Raw genomic sequence first — 10116 nt, forward strand, 5'->3', positions numbered from 1 at the left:
ATGTGGTGTAAACACCAATATATGGGACCTCCACAACATCTAGTCTCCAGATCAGGATGGAAGATGGTCCAATTGGTCAGGAGATATCACAGAGAAGCAGTCCTCAGAAGCAGCCAACTTATCAGACCAAATCCAGAGTATGGAGACTCAAATGGGCATATGTTCAATGAGTCAACAAGGCATGTGGTGTAACCACCAATATATGGGACCGCCACGTCTAGGCTCCAGATCAGGATTTATTACTAACCGGTGGTGGTTTCATTGTCAGTGTCTTTATTCCAGCACTGATGGTACGTGGAATCCCCTTTTTGGCTATATAGTTTTTCTCACTGTTTACCCATGGACTGTTGTATTCACAGTTTAATAACCTCTATATGATGGAACAAAGCATATTCATGTGTTAGAATGGCCCAGTCGAAGTCCAGACCTAAATCCAATTGAAAATCGGTGGCAAAGCTAGAAAACTGCTGTTCATAGACGCGCTCCATCCAATCTGGCCGAGCTTGAGCTATTTTGCAAAGAAGAATGAGCAAAAAGTTCACTATACATGTGGAAAGCTGGTAGAGGCAAACCCAAAAAGACTTGCAGCTATAATTGCAGTGAAAGGTGGTTCAACAAAATAACAACAAAACAAATAAAAAAATTTGAAAATCATTTATCTTTTTCCTTCTACTTCATATGAAATACATTTACGTTTTTGGTTGTGACATGACAAACTGTGCAAAATTTCAAGGGGTGTGAATACTTTTTCAAGGCACTGTATATATATATATATATATATATATATATATATATATATATATATATATATATATATAGAGGAACATTATGAAAGGTGAGATGTTTGATGGACATTATGTTGCACCCCGCATACGTTCTTTTGTGGAGAACTAAGGTGAAATCCAGTGTGGTTCCAGATACCAGATTTTGTGGTCCACTTGTATCCACCAACAGGTGGTATAAATTAGGCACGGGTGGATTGCTCTTGGCCTGGGACTCAGGAAGTCAAAAACCTGAGAGAGCTGCTTATGTGAAGTTTGCTTGGTGAGAGAAAGAAAAGGTTTGCATAATCTTTGTTTTGTGGGTGACTGGGAGAAGCCCTTCACCGATGAGTTAGGAACCGGATATGGATAGTTAGTGCCTGGATGGCAAGGATTTATTTTCTGTTTTGTGTGTTTTATTTTCCATGCCACCTTTTAAACAAAACTCACTGCAAGTTAGCTTTTAAGAAAGACCTGCCAACGGAAAAAGTTTCTATTGGAAATTCCGATCGTCTGTGGCAATTCCGACGTGCAAATCTCACGCCGACGCACGCTCGCAAACAACTTCATTTTCACAGTGCTTCGTAGTGTTGTACATCATTCTTCACGGTTGGAATTTGGTGTGACCGTGTGTAGGCAACACAAGCTTGAGTGGAATTCTGTTGGAAATTCAGTCGAAAAAACCATCCAAGTCTTTTCCGACAAGAATTTCCGATCGTGTGTATGCGGCATTATAGGGAAAAATACAGTAGACGTAAACTAGAATCTCTGAAAAAGTACTGAAAAAGTAAACGTTGATCCATCCGTGAAGGGGATCAGATAACCGTCCTGGATCAGTTCAACCTCTACATGTTTTGCGATAAAACCGCTTCTTCGGGAGTATACTTCAGAGTTTTGTTTGTATACGTGTGAATATCTCTGTAGAGAACAAACGTATATATGAGCAAACCTCAAAACAATACATTGAAATAAGTGCATTTATAGTTGAAGAAATTTGGATATATGTGGAACCCAACTCTATCTGCCATAGAGGCAAACCACTCCACAGTTCCACAATCCAAATCTATAATGAACAATATACAATTGCACCCAGGAAATGTGTCCCCAAAAAGGAATAGATATACGTAGCTTACCAATGAAGGACTGACACAAGCTAATAAGGATGTATTCCATTCCACCCACCATCAGAGCTGTGAAGGAAGTTACATCATTTACAGTGTCTGAAAGTCTACAAAGTTGAGTGTATAGATTATATGGACTATATGGGCACTGCAGGAAGTAGCTGTGGAAAGAACAGAGTCTATCAGCAGGATATACAAAGTGTCACATGGTACAAAGCCACAACTAAACCTAAACTATCCAGGGATCTGCAGACAGCAGAGCAACATGGTACAGAGGTATGATCTATGCTGGGACTGATAATTGTATTCAGTTCTAGTAAAAAGAAAGTTTGAGTTCAGTTTTAAAGTGATACTAAAATCTTTTTTTAGATAACAATCATAAACATGTCATACTTAACCCCCCCCCCCCCTGCGGTGGTTCTGCATAGAGAAGTCTGGATCCTCTCCTTCTCGCGTCCCTCTTCAGTACTCCTGGCCCCTCACTTCTGTTGAATGCCCCAACAACAAGCATCTTCCTATAGGGGCACCCTGTGTCCATTCAGACATGGAGCCGTAGCCCGGCCCCGCTCCATTTCTCTCCTCATTGGCTGACCAACTTTGATTGACAACAGCAGGAGCCAATGGTGCCGCCTTGCTGTCTCAGCCAATGAGAAGGGGAGTCCCGGGCAGCTGAGAAACTCCTGCAACATCACTGGATCTAGATGGACCTCAGGTAACTATGCATATCTATAGTATGCATTAAGATAAAAAAACTTCTGACTTTACAACCACTTATAGGCAGTGGCGTAGCGTGGGGGGTGCAAGGGGTGCCGTGGCCCCGGGGGCAACATTTGGGGGGGCGTCAGTATGTGTCACTACTGGCTGCCTCCTCCTAATTTTATGCTCCTGTGTCCCTCCACGCTCAGGCCCCCGAGTTCAGTGTCTGGCACCCTGTGATTGGGTGTATGGGGGTCATGTGAAGCGTAGGGCTGGCCTGTCCACGATTGCCCCTGACGTCCCGCCTCCGGACATGACCCCCATATGACCAATCATGGTGCGCCAGCTGGACACTGAACATGGCAGTTAGAGCACGGGGGAGAGAAGCAAAAATGTGAGCTGCTACTGTCTTCTCCTCCTCCTCCTCCTATCTCCGGACTGATGCAGACCAGGACAAGAAGGTGAGTGAGACTCCCTCCTGAGAGTCGTGGTACTGGCCAGTATAGTGTAGTATAGTGGACAGTATAGTGTAGTATGGTGGTCAGTGTAGTGTAGTATAGTGGTCATTGTAGTATGGTGGTCAGTGTAGTGTAGTATAGTGGTCAGTGTAGTATGGTGGTCAGTGTAGTATGGAATGGTGGTCAGTGTAGTATGGAATGGTGGTCAGTGTAGTGTAGTATGGTGGTCAGTGTAGTGTAGTATAGTGGACAGTGTAGTATGGTTAGTGTAGTGTAGTATGTTATGGTGGTTGCAAGGGGGCACAAATTAATTGCCTTGCCACAGGCACTGACAACCCATGCTACGCCACTACTTATAGGGTTACTTAAAGTATGTTTAAACTGACTCTGAATGACATGAAGTTTGTGCATCATATACAATTCCTGTTAAAAATAATAATAATAATCGTGTTCACCTTTTTTCTATCCTTTGTTGCAGCTCACTGCTGATCTCCTGCACCCTTTCTGCAGCAACATCTTATCTACATGTACTTCAGTGATGGCTAGAGTGCGTTTCTCAAGGTAGATTTTCAGAGGTCAAGGTGGCAACAGAGGAGAACAATTGGGAGACAGGGACAAAGTGTTGTCACCCTGTAACAGAAAGTGTCTAAATAACGACCTTTATGGCAGAATCACCAGGTATTCTTTTAAGAAAAAGCTGAAATTTTTTAAAACTGAACTACAGGAATCATTTTAGATACATTTTTGTTCGGCTTGGCACAATGTAAGTATTGTATGTATATCTCATACCTGAGAGACCGATGTGAAAGCTGACAATCACTATAATACTCAGCGCTACTACAGTGATAGACATGATCCTCTGGACCTTACTCACTGCACACTGACCACAGGAGGTCCCTCACTCAGCACAGCCAGTTTACATAGTAAACCTTGTGGGTTTTTTTCAATAAATACAAGGCATTTTTAGATTGGATGAGGTGGAAATTATATCACTCCCTCCTCTTTCCAATTTGGTCCAATCAGAGAATGCCTTATATTCACAGAAACAAATACCAGGTGTTCTATATTTGCACACTGGATGCTTTTAATGCTGCCGTTAGGCTACTTTCACACTGAGGCACTTTACAGGCGCTACAGCTCTAAAAATAGCGCCTGCATAGCGCCTGTAAAGAGCCTCTCCTGTCACTCCAGTTTGAAAGCCCGAGTCCTTTTCACAATAGAGAAGTTCACTTGCAGGACCGTAAAAAAAAGTCCTGCAAGTGGCATCTTTGCAGCGCTGTAGGAGCAGTGTATACATGTATGGAATGAGGTCTGGGCTTTGACTAGGCCATTCCAACACATTTACATGTTTCCCCTTAAATCACTCAAGTGTTGCTTTAGCAGTGTGTTTGAGGTCATTGTCCAGCTGGAAGGTGAACCTCTGTCCTAGCCTCAAATCACACACAGAGTGGTACAGGTTTTGCTCAAGAATATCCCTGTATTTAGCACCATCCATCTTTCCCTCAACTCTCACCAGTTTCCCTGTCCCGACTGTCATCCTATGTACAGATACTCCAGTCTCTGCTGTGGAATCCTGCAGCTCCTCCAGGGTTACCTTAGGTCTCTGCGCTGCCTCTCTGATTAATGCCCACCTTGCCCGGTCCGTGAGTTTTAGTGCGGCCGTCTCTTGGCAGGTTTGCTGTTGTGCCATGTTCTTTCCATTTGGTTATGATAGATTTGATGGTGCTCCTAGGGATCCTCAAAGATTTGGATAATTTTTTATAACCTAACCCTGACTTGTACTTCTCAACAACATTGTCCCTTACTTGTTTGGAGAGTTCCTTGGTCTTCATGGCAGTGTTTGGTTAGTGGTGCCTCTTGCTTAGGTGTTGCAGCCTCTGGGGCCTTTCAAAAAGGTGTGTACATGTAATGGCAGATTATGTGACACTTAGATTGCACACATTAGGACATCATTTCACTAATTATGTGACTTCTGAAGGTAATTGCTTGCACCAGAGCTTTTTATGGGCTTCATAACAAAGGGGGTGAATACATACGCACACGCCCATTATCATTTTTTTATTTCTGAAAAATAGTTTTATGTATATATTTTTGTAATTTTACTTCACCAGCTTAGACTATTGTGTTCTGATCCATCACATATAACTAAAGGTTGTAATGTAACAAAATAGGTAAAAATCCAAGGGGGGTGAATACTTTTGCAAGCCGGTTGTCAGCGTGAGGGGAAAAAAGCTGGCTTGTGCATGCAGCATGTGTCTTATGGTCTCAAGACACATGCTGCATCATCCCCTGCAATGAGTCTTTGCTGCAACATTCATCTGGAGGTATCTCTACTCTAATACTTGGGTATTTGTGCACAGTTCCAACAAGACTATCGGGCCCTTTGTTGATAATATCGGTTTGTATATTGGATTCTTATAAAAAACTTGCATTATTTGTATACTGGCGTGCATCTGTATACTTATGGTTAATGTTATTTGCTGGTTGCAGTAGTTCTTCTGCTCCCAATTAAAAGAGAAGCATGGGTTTGCATGGGTTTGCTGCATCTGTACCCTGGCACCTCTACACTGAAAACTGAGTGATTGAACACCGCCGGTCACTCGGTATTCAGAGCTCATTGAGCAGAGAGCTACAGAATGTCAGTCATTGGAGAGCTTGGCTGTAGAGGGTGTGGAGCGGGCCATCTCAGACTCTCAGCGTCTCGCAGAGGGGATGAGAAGGGTATCAGTCCAGGCAGCTGGCGGATGCAGACTTTATTTGTCGGTATGTCGCGGTGCCTGGACTGATATCTGTGTTGTCAGCAGAGAGCGGGGCTTCAGCCCACTCTTTGCTGAAAACGGGTCACAGGAGTGCAAAAAAGAATTGCACTCCTGTGATCCATAGGAGAAGTCCAGCCATACGAGCTTTGGCTGGACTTCTTCTTTTATAATCAATTAGATTACTGGTTAATTTTCCAGGAAGGGAATCCCCTCTGTCCTGGGTGGAGACACTGCCAACATTATCATCAAGCTCACTCTTCCACCTAACAAAGGTCCTGGTTCTCTTATTTACCTAAAGGTTTAGCGTGGAGAGGACCATTTATCATAACCCCCTCCCCCCCAAAAGAGGGTTACATAATAACATTTCCTGGTGCCTCTATGGCAGCATACATGTGATAGAGCTCTGCCTCTACTCCACCTTCAGGACTAGTGAATAGCATAAATTAAAGGGCATAGCCCCTCCCCCAACATTCTCCTTTTTTTCCTTATACCTCTTGACTGGTGAAGAGTAGCAGTACGTCCATACCTCTGCAGTCGGCAGCATCCGCCGGGGTCAGCCTCTCCTGTGCACAGTCCCTGTTCTTGGACCGCTATTAGCGCTGATAAGACTGGGAACCCCTTCTGTGGATCTTTTGGGGTCTTGCAGAGTTTCCTCACAGGAACGCAGTCTGCTGAATCTTCCAGAAAAATGAATGCTGGTGATGACGGTGGGAGGATCAGCTTCTCTTCCTTCTTGGTCAGGTTTTCTTTTTTGCTTCCATGACTGTGGTGTTTTTGACCCCTGGTGGTTAAATTTTACAGGTTAAAAAAAATAAAAAATGTTGTCCCCTTTAAAACATTTATTCCCGGTCCTCGCATGCCCGGAAGGGGCATTTTTTTTTTTGCCTTTTACGATATATTTCTCTAGCCTTGCGTTTTACCCTTCAGGGTTCTTACTCCCTTACCGTGGCATCGGTTCCATGTTTTTGCCTCTCTCCGATCCGCAGTGCTGGCAGGGGAGAGGGAGAGATTGGCAGAGCTTACCGATGGAGAGGAGGAGTGCGCCACTGACAAACAAACTTTGTTTGTTTCAGCCCTGTTCCTTCAAAGCGGTCCAGAAAGTCCTCAAGGTGCCATGGCAATGACAATAGCCCTAAGCGGAGGTCACGTTCTTCGCACCATAGGTCTTCCAGAAGATCAAGATCTCAAAGACATCATCATTCGCCTTCACCCACACTGCAGGTGTCAAGGAAAAATGACTGAGCATGTGGCGCAATTCCACTCCCTGATAAGCTTGTCTGCAGACACTGTCTCAGGGACTACGCAGCTAACTGGGAATTAGAAGGCCAACAGGTGGTCGACCTACTTAAACAAACCATGAAAGACTCTCTTTCTGAATTGACGGCCATGATCCCTGCTCACCCGGTTTATTAAGCTGTGCAAGTATTGTATTTAGACCCAGACATTCTGAGTCCATTAGCTGTTAGTACTCCTTTGCCTCCATCAGGAAAAATAGCTAAACAAACTCCACCGGTAGATTCACCCGAGGAGTCCTCAGATGATACTGAACCATATGGTTTTAGTTTCTCCCTGGTTTAGCCCTTTGTCCAAGCAGTGAGGAGCACCACTGCCTGGGAAGACCTGGAAGGACCTCCTCAATCAAAATCAAAAACCTATTTCCCATTCCTCAAGGGAAAACAAATCTTTTTCCCATTAATGGGGGAGATCAGGGAGATCATAGAGGATGAGTGGAACAAGACTGATAAAAAGTTTTCTCTAGCCCGTTTAACTAAATTATATCCACTGGCAGATTTGGATACTCAGTCCTTAAGTTCAATGCCTGTGGTTGATGCGGCTGTAGTGCGTCTGGCGAAGAATTTAACGTTGCCAATGGAGGATTCAATGTCATTCAAGGACCCCCTAAATAGACGTATTGACCTAGACCTCAAAAGGAGCTATCTATCGGCAGGGGCGGTGTCACGTACCTTTAAGCAGAGCCCGGAGTGCAGGGAGTGGCCTCTCGTAAACCTCTGACTCGAGAGACCCTGGTAGTGGTGACAGGGGCTCAGGAGCACAGAGGGGCACAAGTGCCTGACTGGATAGCAGGTGGTAGAGGCAGAAGACCGTTGAAGGAGGAGGTGTATTGTAGTCCGGTGTCAGAATGCAGGCAAAGGTGAGATAAGGCTCAGCAGACAGCAGAAGGGTTCCTGTAGTCCAGCAACGGCATACAAGTGATTGCAGGAGGTGACAAACAACGGAGGGGTATTGTAGTCCAACAACGGATGCAGGTGCAATGGATAAGCGGAAGTGGAAGAGTCCAGTAGTCTGCAGCCAGAGGTAGAAGGCTACAAACGCAGAAGGAGTACAGCCAAATATTGGGGAGGACTGGGAGGTGTCCTGTAGTACAACAGCAAGCAACTTACAGTTGACGGATGGTGTAACAGTCCAGGTCAGGCACAGGTGGGCAGATCAGGTACAGAAACGGAATCCAGAAGAGTAGTCGGGTACAAAGCCAAAGTCGGGGAGGCAATCAGCAGAGTCGGGAACAAGCCGGGTTCGATACGGATCAGGATACAGGTACAGGTACAGGTTCAGGTTCAGATACGGATCAGGATACAGGTACAGGTACAGGTTCAGGTTCAGATACGGATCACCAGGAAGCACAGGAACGCTGTTGGTCAGGCAGCAAAGTACTGAAGCATGGCTCCAGTTTAAATAGCGCTATTGGCGCCAATTTGCATCAAACGTTTCTGGACCATACCCCTTCCACTTCACCAGATACTGGACCTGGTTGCGTCTCTTTCTGCAATCCAAAATTGCTTCTACTTCAAACTCTTCTTCACCATTAATAAGCACAGGTTCAGGAGGGCCCACGTTCCGATCAGTGAAGGGATCCTGGATTGAAGGTCTTAAGAGGGACACATGAAACACCGGGTGAATACGCAGCGATTCTGGTAATTTCAGTTCATAAGCCACATTATTAATTTTCCTGGTGATTGGGAAAGGACCCACAAATTTTGAGCCCAGTTTTCTAGATGGGCATGTTAATTTTAGATTCAGAGTAGATAACCTGTCACGTACCTTACAGTGGAGTCAGACTGCTGAGGGTGGCCTCTCGCACGGTTCCGGTCTCCACGCCCCTGAGGATGGGGACAGGGCGCGTGAGGACACGAAAGTGTGCAGGTGCCTGAAGGTGGAGGTAGCAGACCTTGGAGATGCTGGGTCCTCACGGTAGAAGAGATGTTGTAGGTAGGCACCGGAAGATCAGCAGGTGTGCAGGAAGCACTGCGTGTCTGTAACAGGCAAGGTCGGCAACTGGCAGGCAATGCGGTACAATAACAGGAGGCAGGTGCGTAATCAGGAACAAGCAAGGGTCTGGCAACGTGCAAGCAAACGAGGTACAGATTCAGGAGACAAGCCAAAGTCGAAGTCCAAGCCGGGGTCAAAGGTAGTCCAGGAGATAGTAGCACAGGGTATCCAAAGAGCGGGTGTCAGGAACGGGTCACAGGAACAAGGATCACGGAAGCAAGGTCACAGGAGCAAGGTCACAGGAGCAAGGTCACAGGAGCAACGATCAGGTCTACAGGAGTAGCTGAAGACGATCCAGCACTGATGTCAGGCCAGGATCCTGTTTATATAGAGGGGAGTGAGCCAGGATTGGTGGAAGTGGCCGTCCGTGCGTGAATACGTACATCCGTTCAGTTTGCGCGGGTGTCTTCGCATGTTCGGATTGGCGTACGTCCACGTGTTCGGATTGGCGTACGTCCACGTGATTAGCATACGTCCGTTCGTCCTGGAATTCGTACGCCTCTGACGGGGACACCGCGCATGCCGCCTGGAACGAAGGGAAACTGTCGCTATACGGGGACGGGCATACGTATGGTGAGTTCCCTGACAGTGCCCCCCCCTTAAGGGCAGCCTCCGGGTGCCCCTTAGAACCGACCTTTGAGAGCGATGAAAAGCCCGTATAAGCCTCTGGGCATGAAGATTTGCTTCGGGTTCCCAGGAATTTTCTTCAGGGCCAAAGCCTTTCCACTTAATCAAGTATTGGTTTTGTCCTTGACGCTTCCTGTAATCCAGAATGGCTTCGATTTCAAACTCCTCCTCCCCGTCTACCAATATAGCTTCTGGAGGGCTTAACTCCCGACCTGGAAAGGAATTAGGTACATCAGGCTTAAGTAGAGAAGTGTGAAATACAGGATGGATTTTAAATGAGCCGGGGAGTTCAAGTTCATAGGCTACTGAATTAATTTTCTTCTTAATTGGAAAAGGTCCCAAATATCTGGGTCCCAATTTTTTAGAGGGACACGCCAGTTTTAGGTTTGCAGTTGACAGCCACACA

At 45.8% G+C, this 10116-nt stretch overlaps 1 long non-coding RNA gene across 1 annotated transcript; it reads right to left on the minus strand.

The window, feature by feature from the left end:
* Positions 1–639: 639 nt before the first annotated feature.
* Positions 640–6573, minus strand: LOC143963678 (uncharacterized). The gene is made up of 2 exons (XR_013271020.1): positions 6322–6573; positions 640–1679 (listed from the first exon to the last, which is right to left on the minus strand). It is a non-coding gene; the product is annotated as an uncharacterized LOC143963678 (long non-coding RNA).
* Between the last annotated feature and the right edge of the window lie 3543 nt (positions 6574–10116).

This window comes from Lithobates pipiens, unplaced genomic scaffold, assembly GCF_037356315.1.
Source record: "Lithobates pipiens isolate NorthernLeopardFrog02 unplaced genomic scaffold, aLitPip1_a1.2 Scaffold_8, whole genome shotgun sequence".
Lineage (NCBI taxonomy): Eukaryota > Metazoa > Chordata > Amphibia > Anura > Ranidae > Lithobates > Lithobates pipiens.